This window comes from Fukomys damarensis, unplaced genomic scaffold (genome assembly GCF_012274545.1).
Source record: "Fukomys damarensis isolate Sample0158 unplaced genomic scaffold, DMR_v1.0_HiC HiC_scaffold_16, whole genome shotgun sequence".
Lineage (NCBI taxonomy): Eukaryota > Metazoa > Chordata > Mammalia > Rodentia > Bathyergidae > Fukomys > Fukomys damarensis.
The window spans coordinates 38,944,480-38,963,832 of NW_022900928.1; the positions used below are offsets into that span (position 1 = coordinate 38,944,480).

A 19,353-nucleotide genomic window follows, 5' to 3' on the forward strand; every position below is an offset into this window, starting at 1 on the left:
AGAGATTTAATGCAGGGATTCAGGGAAAGACAAAAGTACTCAAAGGGCTGGAAGGATGGATGTTGAGGGCCACCACTAGAGCTTCAAGTTCAAGGAAATTCAGTCCCCATAGCTGCCAGCCCATGTCAGGAAGCTGCTGCTGCTTCTTTATACATATTCCCACAACTGGCTCAAAACTTTCAGTCTCTGTTACTTTGTGTGTTTGCATTTTATTCAGCATGACAATTTTGCTACAAACTCAATGTCTGAAGACAATACACATTGATTATCTCACTGTCTGTGGGTTAGGAGTCCAAACACAGTTTAGATGGAGCCTCTGATTCAAGGTCTCGTGAAACTCTACTCAAGGTGCTGACAAGGGCTGAGTTCAAACTAAGTCTCAACTGGAAAGAATCTGTTTCTACACTCATGTGGTTTCTTGAAGACTCCAGGGTAAGATCCTCAGCTTCTACCTGGTTATTGGCCAGATAATCCCCTCAACCTTTAGTTTCATGGCCATTTACATCCTTGAAGCCAATGAGGAAGAAAACATTTTTTACCACAATAGACATTACAATTATATACAACATATATGCATAATCCCATCACCTTGATATATTGCGTTAGTTAGAAGCAAGTCACAAGTTCCACCCATGCTACAGGGGAGAGAAGGATTGTGCAGAAAGCAGAATTGATGTTCAGGAAGTCAAGTCAAAGTATCAAAATACAGGTATTTACTTGACATGTGATATTCAATATCTGCTCTTGTCAATTTTATTAATAGATATGGAATATATATATTTATATATATTTACTGTGTAAGAGTCAATATTGCAAAATACCCCAGACTTGTAGTCATATTTCCTAGGGTGAATTCTGATTCTGCTTTAAGATCTTCATGTGAAAAATGGGCATGATACAACGACCTACATAGAGTGCCTGCTAAAGTTGGTACTCCATAGAGGGTAGATATCATCACTGTTAGGAGTCAAGCAAATTCCCATGTCTTATATACATTATCTTACTTGATCTTTGGCTGTATGATAAGTCTTGCCATTTTAAAACTGAAGAAACTGAGTCTCTGGTAAATTATATAACTTCCCAAAAATTAACAAAGCCAGTTACTGGCAGATTTCTGATCAATGGGCAAACTGCCCTCACTTTACCCACTGAAGATAAATTTTATTTTTCATAAATGGCCAAAGTTGTTTTTGTTTATCTTATTCAAAGAAAGAATAATCCCTTAAAATTACATGTGCTTTGTTGCTTGAGCTTTCCAATAGAATATTTGTTTTAGTGTTTGGAAATATTCAACTATGCTATAGAACAAAAGAAAACAAATTAGATGTATGAAATTTATTGAACAGGTTAGCAACTACAACATGTGTATGTTTAATATAGCTGGAAAGAGATAAAAGGAACAAGAGATAATTAATATTCACAAGGCATCAAATATTCAGGAGGCACCTGCACACTGAGTTAAATGACATATAAATATTCATGAGATATATGAGGTACTAGGTAGATATTCTAGGTAGCAATCAGTTTTCTCGGGGCTTTAATTCAACCATTAATTAATGACATTCTTTCTGACTCATGTCCTCTAGGCAAGAAACAACTGCAACTGATGGCAAGCTACAGTTGTTATTGTTCAGGTGTACCTGTCTCTTCATCTGTCCAACACACAAGTGTTCTTGGCCAAGGTACTTTGTGTCTGTAGGCTCCTTTGCACAAACCTTGTCTGACCTCTGACAAAATCATCAGTAGGGGAAGCCAGTGTGGCAGACAGAACATATGAATACTACCTATGTGAGCACTCACATCATATGGCCCCTTAACATGGATCACACCCTATTTCAGAGGCTAATATGCCCCATATTTTCTCCCTTGCTTCTCACTATTCTTTAGATTGATTTTAAAATCCATGTGAGTCAAGCATTTTTATTACATAAGTGAATATGTCTGTTTTGTGACCTCTGAGAGGACATATCAACTTTTCCGGTGGTAGCCTTTGAGGATACCATTACATCAGACTAATATCTCACTTGACAAATAATGGGAAGTGGGTTAGGATCTCCTCTTTACAGATAACAAAATAAGATATATAAAGCATATGAGTCTTGTTCAAGGTCCCATAGCTATTAAGTGAATTAATTGGGTTTATACCCACAAGTTTCTCTTACTTCACACCAGCCATTCTTCCTTTTTATTTATTTTTTCTTAGCAGGGGCTACCTGCTAAAACATATCAGAGGGTATCATCAAATAATGAGTTGGATGTTTCATATGGGGCTGTAAGGGCAGGTTGTAGAGAAGTGAAGGCTGTTCTTAGCAGTGGTATCAGGACAGAAAAAGATGTCATCTTGGAAAGGCTTTGTTCTGATGGAGCCACACTTGGCATGCCTACCCCGGGCATATCCTTGATTCAGGGTATAGTCACCCTGCATCTGTTCCTCATGATTCTGTAAGCACAGGCTTCTATGGGCAAGGCCTCTGGCCAAGAGGCACACTGGAGATCTGGCAATGTGAGGAATTAAATCCTGGAAAGGGGGAGGCTTGAGCTGGAAATGGTTCTGTTGTCTTCACATCCTCCTCAAAGCAGGATTCCTTGCCAGATAATGTCAGCCTTGGAGATTTGGCCTGTGTTCTCATTCTTTTAACTGTTGACTTTTGAATCAACTCTAGGTTGGCTTGGATATGAAAATTGCTTTCCCCAAATTAATAGTTGACTTGAGTAAACACTTTTTGGTTTCCCTTCCATTCTCTTCCCACTACCTTTGATACCATGTGAAATTAGATGTTGCTGGCCAGAGGAGTTTTCAGGCTGTGGCCCAAGGCCTTTTTAAACAGGGAAGGTTCCCTGGGGAAGGTACTGCTGAGACCTTCATTCCATCTAATTCAGTTAACAAGCTCTTGCAGAAAACATCAGTCTTCCCAGAGGAAGAAATGGGTAACCCTCAATGGAGTCTTCCAAATAATTTTCAGAACTCATTATGGCCTCAAAATGTTTAATTTCTTGAAAACTTTCTTTAACTCTTGTTTTCATTTTATCTTATCTCACCTTCTTCAATGGTTCACTAAATCACTGGCTAGAAAAACATCACAATAATTATAGCCTATCACAATAATATTAACTTCATAACTACATTTATTAATATGGAAATTGAGCCCAATGCCATCAGGTGTTTCTTTCGTGTTTGTGTGTGTGTTTATACATGTGTGTTTGTGTGCGTACAGACAAACATAGACAAAAATTCTGGAAGAAGAAACAACAAAATTCATGAGCATATTTATGAAGGAATTGTAGATAATTTTTACTTGATTTTTCTTTATAATCATATATAGCTCAAATTATTATAATCATCTTTCATTGCTTTTCCACTTTAAAGAAGATGCTCTATTTATATTTTTAATAGAAACTACAATACTTAATAAAGGCTTTACCATCATGAAGGAACTAAATAATCTTACCTGGGCTTCCTAACATCTCTGGGAAGTGGGTATTATCTTTATATTCACTTTGCAATTGAATAGCATTATTCAAGTAATACTTGCGATTATTTTGTAAAAGTTTATACAGCTGCTAAATGTTTGGGAGGTAGGAAGAGATTTCTAATGTCAAAGATCATGTACTTCCCATTTTGTTGTACCCTCTGTAAGTATTTTCAGCATTGTGTCCCAGATTCAATTAAAAAAATTGTTTTGTTGCACAGTACTCCAGGGAGTGAAAGATATAGATGCTGTCTTTTAGGAATTCACAATCCAAAGTAGTGGTTTTCTCCTTAGCTCCTCATAGGATTCACCCAGCGCAGGTTTCCAAATACCTGATGCCTGAGCCAATATCTCAGATGTTCCTTAAAACTCTCCAGACTATCCAGTAAGTAGCCAAGACACAACTGATCTTCTGAGATGACACATCCATAAATACACAAAAATCCCATTAGAATATCTATATTTATATCCACTATTCAAGTCATTGTCTGGTTTCTGCTAATTGCATTATGAAATTTTATGGGTCCTTGGCATATGGTTCTCTTTGCGTGGATCTCACTGGAATTTAAGACCATAAGCAGCTTTCAGGGTCTATCCTTGACATTAGCTGCAAATAATTCTCTCTTCCTCTTACACATATGTCGTTAGGGATGATGGTAGTAAAGAGGACTCTGGAAATTTGACCTTGAGTACTTCCGTGTAGCACTGGTTCAGACTTTAAGAAACTCTGGTTTGAAATAAGCTATCTCTCTTCTCTGAGATTTAATTAAATGGTGCCTTAAAGTCCTTCTAGTTTATGTTTCCCGTGATTCTGTACATCTTGTAACCATACATTGCTAAAAAGCACATAGTTCAAGACAGATAATGAAATTAAAACTCATCCCAATTCCTAGTAGCATAAAACAGGAGTGTATTATTTCTTCTGAATTATGTTTTTTTGTTTGTTTGGTATTGGAGATCAAACTCGGCTCGGGTCCTTGTGTTTGTGAGGCAGGCGCCAGAACCACTGAGCTAAATCCCCATCCTTCTTCTGAATTATGGACTGACTGGAAGTTCTTTGGGTCTTGCTGGGGTCCACAGAGGTGGCTGCAGGTAGAGGAGGCTAGCTTCCTGAAGTTGAAACGTCCAAGATGTTCTTTCTTAGTTGGCAGTTGGTGCTGGTTACTGACTGGAGAGCCTTGGGTCGTTTTTATTGGGCCTCCCATTTTTCAGGACAGACCGGCTTCCTCCAAACATGTTGGTATCAACTATCCTACCATGAGATAGGTGAGAGTGAAAGCTTCAGTTGATATTACTATCATGTTACTTAGCCATATTCTGCGAGTCAAAAGTAAGTAACGGGATCATCCCAATTCAAGAGGGTAAAGCAGTAGACTCCATGTCTTTGAGAAGATCAACAGTGATGTGTTGCATGGGCACCAGTAGGTGTGATTCATGGGTGGCTGTTTTTATAATCTTTCCCATGTTGTTCTGTCTGGATATGCCTTATAATATAGTGGTTAAGAGCATAGTCTACATTCAGTCTGGTTTTGAATCCTGCCACTGTAATTTATTAACCTGTGACATTTAGGCCAGGGATATAAATCACTCCTTGTTTTCTCATAGGTGAATTGAGGAAGATAATAGGGTAACTGTGATAAAGTGTGATCCTGCCTGAAAAGCCCTGGCACAAAGTGAATGTGTTCTAAAAGCTCTCTGCTCTTCCTATTGACCCTGCATTTCTTCAGGAGACGAAGCTGCTTCATTCCTCAACAAAAGGCAGTGACATCTCTCCCTCCTTCCCACTATCAGCATCACTTAAACTCCTGTGTCTCGTCTTGTGTTTGAAAGTGGAGTCTCTCAACCTCCTGCTGCAAACACAGATGAGAGGTCAAAATGCTTACTAATTAGCTCATTCATATGCAAAGCATCTCTTCCATGAAAGGCCCAGTTTTAAGCACTGATCTTAAAACAAGGAATGTGACTATGGTGTCAATGAGAGGAACGTGCCTGTGGCACAAATGACTCTCCTGCCCTGGCAGGCCTTGGCTCCCAACTGCTTGGCTGAGTGTGATTCTAGGTGAGAGCAGCTCTCTGTTCCTGGGAACCTCAACCCCATCTGCACACAAGCTTCTACTTGCTGGTCTTGGATGCTATCTAGACTCACACAATTGAAACCTGGAGGGACCCTCACATCACTGGTGTGGTCCATCCTGCCATTAATCTCTTCAGGTGAACAAATTGCTTGTGCAAGATTTACTTGTAATTTATTCTGACACAAGGCTTTGGAATTAGGCAGAAGGGTGAAAATCCCTATGACACTTACTAGCCTCCTGACCCAGAGCAAATGGTAAAACCTCATGAAGCCTCAGTTGTTTCCTTTGCAAAATGTGATAGTATTATCTACCTTGCAAGATTGCTGTAGAATTAAAAATAAGTATGTAAAGTTCTCAGTACAGAATATGGTTATTAAGAGGGTTAAATTATTTGTTGAAAGTATCTAGAAGGGAATGGAATTAATATGAGAAAATGAAAAATAATGGAAATGAAGTCTTTGTAGATAGGGAGGGAGTCAGGGAGGGGTTGAAGGAAGGGCAAGGGAATAGGGAAAAAATAAGAACCGAGACTGATTATGTAAAGATACAAATTTCCAACAATGAATGTCATTATATTGTATACACTAAATGTACCAATAAAATTAATTTTTTAAAGTAATGTATCTAGGAGTGGGTGGTATATAGTCGATTCTCAGAAACACGTTATGTCTCTTTCAATCAGGATGAACCTAAACTTGAGGCTTTAACCTGAAGGTAATGAATGACAAAGGTACATCAAATTCCAAACTTTAAATTCCAGGAAGACTGAGATCTTGCCTTTTCGTCCCTCATTGTTTATAAATTATCTAGTACAGTGCCTAGAACATAGTAGGTGCAGGATAAATATCTGCTGGAGAGATGGTAGTCTAGTCTCTTCCATAATTAAGTTGGGATTTGAAAAAAGATGAGGAATATATACAAATAACTATAATTCCAGGTTCACTGATTCATGTGATCAGAGATATACAAGGGTTTTAGAAGAAAGTATACCCTCCTGGGTGCTAGGACAAGCCTTTGAGGGAGAAATGCATTTATGGTAAGCTTTGAGGAATAAGTAGGATCTCAAAATGCAATACGGGAAAGAGGATAGAGAACAAAGGAAGACAAAAATTAATTTATAGCAGAAATTTTAGAACCAAAGCTGTAAGTGACGTGATGTTTTATGTTTCTATGTCTGTAATTCAGAAAGACCCCCAAAGGCTGTTTGGGGGGAAAGACCCCCCACACACAGCTGTTTTCTTTGAGTTATAATATATGTTTTTATTTTGATTGACTGCATTTTTCTTAAACTTATCTAGGTTCACTGATAGAATCAAGCTAGCATTACTAGATATTAAAATTATAAAAGCTATCAGTGTATTTGACCAAATACAATCATTTTATGACACGCCTTATGACAATTTTATAGTATATCATCTTAAAGATAATTACCCAAATCTTGGGTTAATTTTAATCTTTGAGCTGACTTTAAATTGAGTTCATGGATATTCAACAGATACCTAGATAGCTCTTTTGAAAATGGAAGATTGACGGTGTTACTAAGCATAATTTAAGTTTACATACTTGTGCTTTTTATTTTCATTTTATTTCATATGTTTACCCATATATATATATATATGCCATTAATGTGCTTTTTTTGCCACTTTGAGAAGTTGGATTGTGGATTGAAATTTATAGTGGGTATTGAAAGTTATAGAAGGTTCATGAGAGGGATTTTGGCCCAGCAAAAACTGTCTAAGATTGGATGGGTGTGTTTATGATATTTTGAGCTATTTTACACCTTTTTATAAATTGTACACAATGGATGTTTGAACTGTCTTGTCTGGTAGAATTAAGTGACTTCCTGCCTCTGTGGAAAAAATAATTTTCATATCTATCTGCAAAAGTGGACTGAATCCTATTATTTTGCCCAAATTTTCAGTCCCCAATTTTTCAAATCCTTCAGATTCTTCCAATATCTGCCTACAATTTTCCAAATTAACTTTTCTGGGTTCTCTCCTACCTTCCTAATGACATTATGGAGAACTATGATCAGACTGTCCATATTCCTGTTGGGACTCTAGGTTGCCATGCAGTTGGCCATTTTTCCTAGAATCTGAAGAAAACCTCTAAGCTGAGGCTTGATGATGCAAATCTTGAAGGGTTCACTATTGCAGCAGATCCTGCATAAATAGGAATTCTTCTTGGACAAGCTACTGTCTATTAGGAAAGTCTAGCAAAATGCTTAATTCATGAATGCCTTTTTCAGAGTGGTAATCAAGACTGTGAACAGCAACATCCTCAAGAGCATTGCTGTCCTAGCTCAAAATTATCAAGAAACTCAATGAGCCATGTTACATAACTCAATGATGTTGACCTATTGCAATCCACTTGCCTGATTACCCTCAGGATTTAGCTAGTCATTCCTTAATTCAGACCTTAATATTTCTTTTTATCATTGTAGGCACCCTTCTTTTAGGATACCTGATCTCTAAGATAGCCAACACTTGATACCACTTCTGATTTTACAGAGTGGCACCAAACAAAAATCTTCAAAAAGCACTCAAGATATTGCCTCCATCCTCAAAGTTTATGATCATCCTGAGCTGCTAGTGACAAAGACATTCACTCATCTTGAAGAAAAGGGAAAACTAATAATGTTGAGGTTTAGCTGAGCCCTGTCCTCTCAGAAAAAACAAAGTTGAGAACTCCTCTCTACTTATATTCACTGAAATCTTTCCCTTATGTGTTCCAAGAAACAGCTACAAGCAAAGGACTACCCTGCTCTCCTGTGTTGCCAAAATAAGACTATCTGCAGTCTTCCTTATAACTCTCCTAAGGTTGCGGATGATGCCCCTTGTTTTCCTGCCTCCATTAAAATTCCAGATTTCCTTCTTTTTCATAGAGATGTTTCTCATTGTTGAATGTTCTTGCTGTTACAAGATTAATGAAATTATCTCTTTAATTGACTGGTGCATTTTTATTTTTTTTCCTCATTGAGTTTATTGGTATATTTTAGGTATACAGTATAGTTACATTCATTATTGGGATCTTGTACCTTTACATGACAGGTCTTGGATTCATTTTTTTCCCCTTGTCCCTGATCTCCCTTCAGCCCCTCCTCCCCTTCCCATTTACAAACATTTTATTTCCATTTTTTTCATTTTCTCACATTTTTTTCCTTTCCCTTATTACCTTTCCCCTGCCCTTCCCACTTTCCCTACACCTTTAGCCCTTTTCTTCCTATTTCACATTGTCAATTATCCCATTAGGATCCTATGTACAATTATAGTTTATTCACACCAGAGAAACTATTTGGTATTTACACATGTGTGACTTATTTATTTCACTTAGGAGTATATCCTCAATGTGTATCCATTTTCCTACGAATGAATCTAATTTCTCATTCTTTATGGCTGAGTGGTATTGCATTTTATAGAAAAACCACATCTTCTTTATCCAGTTTCCAACTGATGGACAAATGGACTATTTCCAAGTTTTAGCTATTATTACAAACTGTGCTGCTATAAACATGGGTGTGCATATATCACTGTGATATGATTCTTTTAATTCTTTTGGAAAGATACCCAGCAGAGGGATGGCTGGGTCAAATGGAATCTCTAATCCTAGTTCTTTGAGGTATCTCCATATTGACTTCCATAGTGGTTGCTTCAGTCTGCCCTCCCACCAACAATGGAGAAGGGTTCCTTTCTCGCCACAACCCCGCCAAAATTTGTTATTGGTTGATTTCTTGATAGCAGCCATTTGCATTTTGATTTTTACACTGTCCAATTTGACAAAGGGGCCTGGAGACAAATGCTCTGGGAAGTGATGCAGCACTCTGGGTAAGGGTAGTTAGTTGTCTCAGAGCTATTGATGGAAATGGAAAGAGGTCGGGTTGAATCAGAGCCCTGTGTTTTAGAAATTTCATCACTTAAATGATTGATACTACTCTGTCTTCCCCTCTTCCACCTTTTACTTAATGTTTATTTGATTTGAAAGTTCTAATTTTAGCTGAGGAATTCGTGGAAGTGACTTTTTGCCACTTTAGGGGAAAAACAGAAAAATGTTTGCAAAAAGATAAGACAACGTTGGGAGTACAGTATCCTTCTGGCCCAGGCATGGAGACACTGCAGAGTTGAAGAAGTGAAAAAATTGAGGAATCCAAAGAGGAAGGTGATACTCAGAACCCAGAGTAACAGAAGAATGTCTGGGTCCATTTCACATTCTCTACTTGGAGAGTCTCTTTCTAGGACATATTTTGATGTGAGAAGCTATGGATATGGCCCTCCCTTTGCAATTTTTAAATTTTATTTTTCCTTCTTTCCAAATCTTAATATTCAGAGGCTAGAGAACAATGTTCAAAGTATTAAGAAAATATCTTCCTTAGACATCTGCCTTCAAATCCCTATGTGATTGGCCTTTGGATCCTTCTCTGTACCCATTCAGGACCTAGTTGCTTTAAAGTTAGTTTTGCTCTAACTAAATTTTCTCAAGTCATCTTGAGGAGGAATAATTTCTTCCATTTTTTGAGGGCCTAATCAATGTGTATAGAGACGGTGAGCTGAATTAGGAAAGTGCCCACTAACTTCCAATGAGAACCTCTCCCTCAGAGTCCTAAGCCATTGCGCAGGTAGGCTCGCACTTTCTCTCTGCTGGCTTTACTCTTCCTTCCCAAGCTGCTCATTGTCACTGGGAAGTCATGCCAGTGATATGATTAGCTTGACTAAAAATCTCTGTTATCTAATTGCAGGCCCTCAGTGCCATCCAGAAATCCTTATTGATTCTGGTTCACTTCCTACCACATTTCCCACAGACCATTTTTCTGTTTCTACTTTTCTTAAGCCCCTACCCCATACTGGGCCCTTGCCTATATCCCCTTAGAAGACTGGGGTTATAGACTTCTTGTCCGCCCATTAAAACCTACTAATTCTCTTTTAATTTTATAGATATATATTTGGGATAATAATAATTACATTTGTTTTGGGGAATTAGCACATACTCATGATAGATAGATGATAGATAGATAGATAGATAGATAGATAGATAGATAGATAGATAGAATCTTAATCTTTCCTCCCCCAAGATTTGTGAGATATTTCTCCTCCTCCAACCCTTGTCTGAGAGGTCCTACTCCCTGTATTTTCCCCTTATTCAAGCACTTTCTCCTTGAGCTCCCCCAGGCCCAGTAAATAGGCTACAGTACTCCCTATGCAAATAAATACATAGATTAACATATTTTCCAAAGAAATACTTCCTTCTCAAAATACCACCCCACCATTCTCTTTAGTGACTGCTTCCTCCTCTTCATCTCTTGAACCTAATAGTTTTGAATTATATAAGTAACCAATAGCCTTGGTAGAAAATTTAGAAGCTGTGTACAAGCAAAGGAAAATCTACTATCACAATCCTTGGAAATAATTTTATTATCGTTTTGAAATATAACATTGAGATTTTTTCCATGCATATATATGTACATAAGATTAGACAAGTTTTTAAATAAAGGTAAAGTTATATTCTACATTATGTTCTACAACTTGCTTTTTTTAGTTCACAGTATACTTTAGCAACTTCTCAGTGGGCCTGCCCAGATAATCCAGATAATTTTCAATGTCATGTGCACCAGTGTTTATAGCGGCACAGTTTATAATAGCTAAAACTTGGAAACAGCCCATTTGTCCATCAGTTGGAAAATGGATAAAGAAGATGTGGTTTTTCTATGAAATAGAATATTACTCAGCCATAAAGAATGAAAAATTAGATTCATTCATAGGAAAATGGATACATATTGAGGATATACTCCTAAGTGAAATAAATAAGTCACACATGTGTAAATACCAAATAGTTTCTCTGGTGTGAATAAACTATAATTGTACATAAGATCCTAATGAGATAACTGACATTGTGAAATGGGAAGAAAAGGGCTAAAGGTGATGGAAAGTGGGAAGGGTAGGGGAAAGGTAATAAGGGAAAAGAAAAAAATGTGAGAAAATAAAAATATTGAAATAAAGTGTTTGTAAATGGGAAGGGGAGGAGGGGGTGAAGGGAGGGCAGGGACAAGGGAAAAAATGAGAACCAAGACCTGTCATGTAAAGGTACAAGATCCCAGTAATGAATGTAACTGTACTGTATCCCTAAAATGTACCAATGAACTCAATTTAAAAAATCTTCAATGTCAAAATTCTTAATTTAATCACACTTGCAAACTTCTTTTTGCTATGGAAAGTGACAAATTCACCAATTCTTAGGATTAATATGAGGAAATTTTGAGGAGAAGTGTCATTATTTTCCATAACACAAGAAGTTATTAACCTACACAAGTGGAAGGGGAAAGAGTGGGCAAATTCCAGGCACAAGGAACAACAGAGCTGTGATAGGACCCCTTTCTCTTCACCACACACCCCAAGCCTCCAGCCTCTATGCCCACATTCTCTTTTTAAAAATGTTTTCGTGTGTGTGTGTGTGTGTGTGAGTGTGTGTGTGAGAAGATGTCTTTTCCCCAAAACCTGTGATTTCAATGGATTTATCACTTGAGGCACTTGTGATCAGGTTTACCATGTATTGCCCCTATCTATTTGATCTCAACAAAAGGTTCAAGGATGAGCAAGTGACCCAAACAGGAAATATTTAACTGTTTAGGGAAGGAAACTGATTTATAGGAGAGAAAGAGGAGAGCATGAATGGAAAAGAGGAGGCGGGGGAGACAGAGACAGAGAGAGAGACAGAATTTCTGAGGTTTTGGCTTCAGACCTGCCTGAGACTGGACAACTTCTGGATTCTTCAGGTGCCTTTGCCAGTTAATTCCAATGAATTCCACTTTCTTTCTTTGCTTGAGCTAATTTAATTCAGGATTCTATTGCTTAAGATGAAGAGCTCTTGCTAATATAGTATTGTTTCATAATACAGATCCATTAAAGTTAAACTAACAAAATTCCCCAATAAAGCACTTGCAGTGCTTCTAATTTGTTCTATTTTAACAGTACCACAGAAAACATCATATTACATATATATCTATGTGCATCATACTTTAGAACACCTTCAAAGGACTACATTTTGAATATATTTTTTAAAAAACCCTACTAACTTAAACCACTGCAATTTTTCAGCATCCCCATAGCTCTTCTAAATTGCCTTACCCTGGGCCATAAGACATGTAATTGCCTAGTCTAGTAATTCTAATTTTTATCTTCATCCTCATCCTAGCCTCCTCAGTCCTTTTTTCAATTTTTAGCCTTTTCTCCTTCTTTCTATGGAGAAACTTTTCTTAGACTTCAGGTCTCTCTAGCATAGCTCTTGTCTGCTTTGAGGATTCAACCTTGGTGCCATTTCTGAAGAACTGAGAGGACTACTGGGAGGACTGTGTTGGGTCAAAGTTTTGAAACCAGGATCAAGCTTGACAGGATAATGTGCATCCAATTAGCAATATCTCCTAATGCACCAATGTACTATACACACTGAGAGGGGGACGTGGTAATGACTGTAGCAAGGGAAAAAAAACATTTGCCATTACCAGAATCAGCTTCTTAACCTGGAGGATAAAGATAAGGAGATTCCCTAAGTTTTCCAAAGTGAAACCTCAGGGAAGGTTTCTAAGAATCCCCTAGAGTTGACTGCAACTGTTGCACATTTGGGGTATAAAAAAATCATAGCTTTTATCAAAATTCTAAAGAGACCTGGGACCACAGAAAACTAAGAGCCACTTCTGTAGACAATCTCTTAGCCTATGTTTTTTTCAAGTGGCCTCGTGAAGCTCAGTTTGGAGAAGAAAACAAGTAATCCAGTAGTGACCAACCAACCCAACAAATGCAATGTTTGTATGAAGAAACAGGAGCTCCCTGAAAATACTCTTCATGGAAAAACACAGTGCACTTACATGTCTGCTGGGCAGTCCCAGCATGAACTAGGTGGGTGGGGAGGACGGGCTGGCAAGTTTTAAGGAGTTACAGTTTCTCTCCCTGATGTGAATTTTATTGTGCTACTTATTCTCTAAACCCTTTCCTGTGCAGCTTTCCCTCAGCTTCTTTCCAAACCATTTCTTGCTTTCTAGTATTCGGGAAGCCAGCAAGTGCTTTACGAGAGGCTTCTCTTTAGCTATGCCCAAAGCACAGAAGTTTGTAACATCTGGAAATTTGCACATCTGGGAACCGGAGCCCAGACCAGCTACCACATTTCATTTTCATGATTTGCTTCTGTCCTGTCTAGTGTAGACCTCTTTAATTATGGTGGCTCCATCCAGATCTCCTTATCATAGTGACAATCAGTGTTTTGAATTCCTTGTCCCCTGACACCCCACCAAGTTTAATGGGAAAAATTTCCTGTCATTATTTTATCCTCAGTGAACTTCATTAAAAAGATGAACATTCCATGTTCTGAGATCACTAGTTAAATGGAATATGTTTGAACATAAGGCTCCATCACATCCTCCTGAGATCTTCCAGAATCCAGCCTACCAACATGTGTCTATTCTCTGGTCATATTTCCACAACAGGCTTATACAGACTACATCAGATGCCCTCCAAGAATATAATTTCTTGAGGCCAATTCAAGTCTCATTATTCAGATTTTAATCTGCCTCCTGTTACCCATGAAAGTCTCTAACCAATTCTTTCAAATACCAGTCAGTCTTCCACAGAGTATCTATAGTTTAAGTCTTTTTCTCCCCAGTATGATTGCAATGAACATTGCTGCATACAAAAATGGTCTGAGCATCTCACCCTGATATTCAAGGTCTATAGTCTGCTACCCTTTTCTTGTTTGGGTAAGCTTTCACAGGAATTTGTGTCTGAACTCAGATGACACGAGTTAAAATTCCGCCTCTTATACTTCCAAAGTATATGACTTTGGGCAAACTAATTAGCATCTCAGGTTCTCTGTTTCCTTTGTTATAGAGTGACCAACAGAATACAATTGCATAGAATTACTGAAAGGATTAAATGAACTAATGTATGGAAAGTGAGCTTGGGGTAGATAGAATGCCCTTCCCCAAAGTCATTCACATTGTAATGTCTGGAACCTGAGAAAGGAATAGCTCAGAGGCTGAGAACCTTCAAATGGAGGGATTATCCTAGATTATGAGAGTGGGCCCCATCTAGTCCCATGAGGCCTTAAAGTAAAGGACTTTCTCTGGCTAGAGGCAGAAGAGACATAGCACAAGTCAGAGAAATTCAAAACAAGAAAGATGTGTCATTATGGTCCAAAGACCGGAATGGGCCATGTTTGTTATGGTCTGGAGAATGGAGTAGGCCATGCAGAAGACTACAGATAAGCCTCTTGAGCCTTAGAGGGGATGCCAGCTAACAGACAGCATGGAAGGAGGGACCTCGGTTTGGCCAACAACCTGAATGAGCTTGAAAGTGGATTCTTCTCCAGAGCCGTGTGGGGATGGATACAGCTCTACTATCATCTAGAATTTAGGCTGGAGAGACTCCTGTTTGACCTCTGTCCTACAGAAACTGTGAGATAAATTGTGTTGTTTTTGTCACTAATTTGTAGTAATATGTGGGGGCAGCAATGGAAAACTAATTCACTTTCCAGTAAAGTTGGCTATTATTTACCAGCAACAGTGGCCTACATTTCTCTAACTCATCTGCATTTTTCTTGCATTCCTGGAACAAATCCTTTCCTCAAGCAGCCACCATCAAGGCCTTTTTAAAATCTATCTCCTCTATGATGCTTCTCATGATCCTTCCACAAAGATCAATATATCTTGAGCTTCTAGGGAATATTATGCCTCTTCCGCCTTCAAGCATGTGCTTTCTGTTAGATCTACTTATAACCCGTCCTCTTCCCTACTCTATAAAAGGCTATCCTGCTCATCTATATTTGTTCTGTGTGTTTATCACAGATGCCTTTCTGAAGTAGCTGGGTGGAAAATTGAAACTAACACTCCTTGAACTTTTCCCTATCTCAAGTCCTGTGCACATAAAATTATCTACCCTACAGGGTAGATTAAACACATGCTGTTTAAATGGGGTCTCACTGAGACAAAGTTGCCCAATGTCCGACAATCTCTAAGAGGAAAACTATGATCTGACTTTTGATGAAGTCAGGTCTGCCTGATTCTAAATTTGTCGTTCTTTCCACTGTAGTATGGTCTTTCTCATAAATACCACTTTTGACATCATCACTTTGGTCACAACGTGACATTCGTACAGCCCTTTAGAGAACAGCTCATGTTCACAGCAATCCTTTGAGGAAGGTTTTATTATCCTAACTTTAAAGTTTACACAGTCCCTGAGAGACACAATTAGGATTTGAGCTCAGGATTTCTGACTGCAAAAACACTTAAGTGTTCTTTCCACCATACCACAGCTAGCTCCAACTGACACTGACAAATTCAATGCTGTGTGGCATTAGTCTTGTGTGCACTCTTCCCCCTTTCTAAATTTACTGCAAAGCAATATTTCTAGCATCTCTGAGTCAGATTTCAGTTATTCCTCTGTCTTGGTTATACATACCACACCTCCCAGTGCTGGGTCAGCTGCAAATTACATTTATGTCACACTGACTTCTTCAAATTACTCACCCAAAGAGAGAATGAAATGGATTCTGACACCAGCCCCTACAAAGATAAGCCAGCTCACATTCCTCTGTTTAGGATATTTTGATCATTTTTAATCAATATGACATTTTAAAAAATTGTAGTAAAATATACACAATGTAAAATTTACCATGTTTAAGTGTTTAGGTCCATGATATTAGACACACTTACATTGTTGTACAACCATCACTACTATGTATTTCCAAAACATTTCCAACTTCCCCAGTGGGGAACTCCACACCCATGATAACTTCCCACCTCCTCTCCTCCTGGCCTGGCAACCACCATTCTACTTTTTGTCTTTATGAATTTAAACACCCTAGTAGCTCCTATTAGTGGAATCATGTATTATCTGACCTTTTGTGACTCACTGATTCCACTTAGCATTGTATCTTCAAGGTTCATCCATGCTGCAACTCGAGTCAAAATTTCATTCCTTTTAAAAGCTGGATTAAAATGCCTCACATGTATTCACCACGTTTTGTTTATCCATTCATCTCTCAATGGCATTTGGGTTGCTTCCACCTTTTGTGTGTTATGATGATGCTGCTATAAAAATTGATGTACAAATACTTTTTAAGTCATTTCTTTCTGTTCTTTTGGATATATTCCCAGAAGTAAATTTGCTGGGTCAGATGGCAGTTCTGAGTTTAATTTTTAAAGAACTGCCAGACTAGTTTTCATTGTGGCTGCACTATTTTGCATTCCCATCAGCAATGCACAAGCGTTCTAATTTCTCCATTTTCTCACCAACATGTCTTTTTTTCTAATAATAGTCATCTCCTGGTAATTCTTACTATAGTTTTAGTTTACATCCCTAATGATTAGCAATATTGACTCTCTATATACTTAGTAGCTATTTGTACACCTTTTTTGGAGAAATATCCAGGCAAGTCCTCTCTTCGTTTATTAACCAAGTTGTTCCCAATTTACTGTTGTTGTCAATATCACTTTAAGATTTATTTACTTTTTAATTTCAAGAATAATGTGTCAACTTTTTAAAAATTCAAATCACATTTAACCTTACCATTCAGAAAGACCAACAACTTCTTTTAAGCTAACATATTCCTAGAAGTATCTTAAGTATTCTATAATATGATAAAATGAAAACACTAACGGCAGCCAATTAAGCGGAATGTTTTCATTTACTCGTGGGTGTGCAATGTGCAGTGGCTGCAAACAGCAACCTCCTGAGTAGTGTACTCAGCCTATCGCTTGCACGGATTTCCCCGAGGGACCTTGGAGACAGTGTCCCCAGTGGATGTTCATGTCTCTGGTCTCATACTGTGCCCAGTCTAGACTTCAGACAAGTATGCCAGGGCTGGGGGGCTGCCTCTGGGAAGCCCCAGGACATGGTGACAAGAATTCACATTGGATGAGTCAGCAAGTGCATCAGCACCAAGCTGCAGAACAAGAAGCAAGTGATTGAGGTCCTACTCAGAGCTAAGTTCAAGTTGCCTGGCCACCAGAAGATCCATATCGCAAAGAAGAGTTGCTTTACCAGGCTTAACTCAGATAAATTTAAAGACACAGCAACGAGAAGCTGCTCATCCTTGATGGTTGTGGTATAAAATATATCCTCAGTTGTAGTCCCCTAGACAAGTGGCAGGCCCTGCACTCTCAAGGCTTCTGCTGTGCTGTCCTTAATCCAGCTAATCAATAAATTCTACCTCATGTGAAAAAAGAAAAAATTGAGTGCTTAATAATGCTTTCCTTCATGGTCACCTGCTCTCTCGGCTTATTTAGGAATCTGGTGTTTTATGGAAAATTTCTTTGATTTAATATAAGTATAATAAAACTCTATTGCATTTTATCTTTGTTTTGTTTTTAAATCACCAGGGTTACTTGTTTACCTTCATGGTAAACAACTCATTACTTTCATTGTTAAAGAAAACATGATGAACATTGCTCCTTAAATACAAATCAGTTTCCTAATTCTGTCCTCTAAAACTATCTTCATTTTTCTTTACGTAAATTAATGCACACACCCACTTTTTGTTTTAACTTTGGAACTAATGTTTATTACTGCTTAATGGGGCCAAAGGAGAGATACAGTGTTGAAAACATCACTGGCTCACATTCACCTTGTTACCTTCCTGGTTAGAAGGCTTCATTCACACATTAAAACAGTATACTAATCCAATTCAAGTTCAGAACAATTATAAAAGTAAACATTTGTTGGGACAATGTACAATAAGTTGCACTTTTCTTAACAAGCACTGCGTTTACATTTATAGAGTGTACTGTACATGATACACGGAATTGTAGAACTATCTGATTGGTGAGTGTTTATAGAGGAAAAGGCTGTTAGCTCATGTTTCTTTTGTAGTCAATTAGCACTGTCTGTACTAGCCACTAAGACTCTCTCAGGAACTCACAAAAGGCCACAGCTGGGCCTGTGCATTTACCATTATCTAATCTGTGAGTCAGAGTGAGGTGTCAACCTGGTTGCCTGTGAGACCCACTCAGGGGACTGATGGGGCACACTTCTGGGTGTGTCCGGGTGGGAGCTGGAGGCCTGGCCTTGGGATATATTTCTGCTCCCTCACCCCTTCCTCTCTGACACTGTTCCTCCACTCTGCTTACTGGTGTCGCCAGATTTTGCAGTGCTGGAGTCTCTTTCTGGAGGTGGTTTCTAGGTTCTTTCTTTCCCAAGCAAAGAACTGGTCAAGACAATTGCAAATGGTAGCACAGTTTTATTAGAAGAAAAGAAACAGGCTCTGCAGAGCAAGACTGAGCCAAGGAAAAATAGGAAAAGAAGTATGCCCTCCAGCATGAGGTGGGCCATCCATGTAAGAGAGAACCCAGTGGCAAAAACTCAGTGTGGGCCATTCTTTTTGTGTCATCCACTCCTCAGACTGATGTCAATCTAGGCCAACCTACAGAAAACCTGATCAAGCTCTCATGAGAAGTCCATGTGCAGCATTTTGGAAACTCTTGTGTCTGTGTCCTGGGATTTGTAATTACCAAGAGACACTACTTCCCTGGCCAGTTTTGCCACACCCCAATCTCCTGTCTAAGGCAGTTATGAACTAAGTATCTTCACTCTGCCACACCCTTTTGCCATGAGCTCCTGCCTTGGAGCTGAATGTCTTTGAAACTGTGAACCATATTAAGCCTCTCCTCCTTTAAATTGTGAATGTCAGGCATTGTGTCAGTGACAGCAAAGCTACTATACAACCCAATCCCTTATACCTCATTCCTTCCTGAACTCTTTTTTTGAGTCCTCTTCTAGATCTAGTCCTTTTCTAGAACTGGATCTGTGACACCTTCCTTGCCCTGACTGCTC

The 19,353-nt window shown here is 38.5% G+C and overlaps 1 non-coding gene across 1 annotated transcript; it reads left to right on the forward strand.

The window, feature by feature from the left end:
* The first annotated feature begins 17,180 nt into the window (after positions 1-17,180).
* On the forward strand, positions 17,181-17,315 carry LOC117286439. Its single transcript, XR_004517608.1, has one exon. It is a non-coding gene; the product is annotated as a small nucleolar RNA SNORA70 (small nucleolar RNA).
* The last annotated feature ends 2,038 nt before the right edge of the window (positions 17,316-19,353 follow it).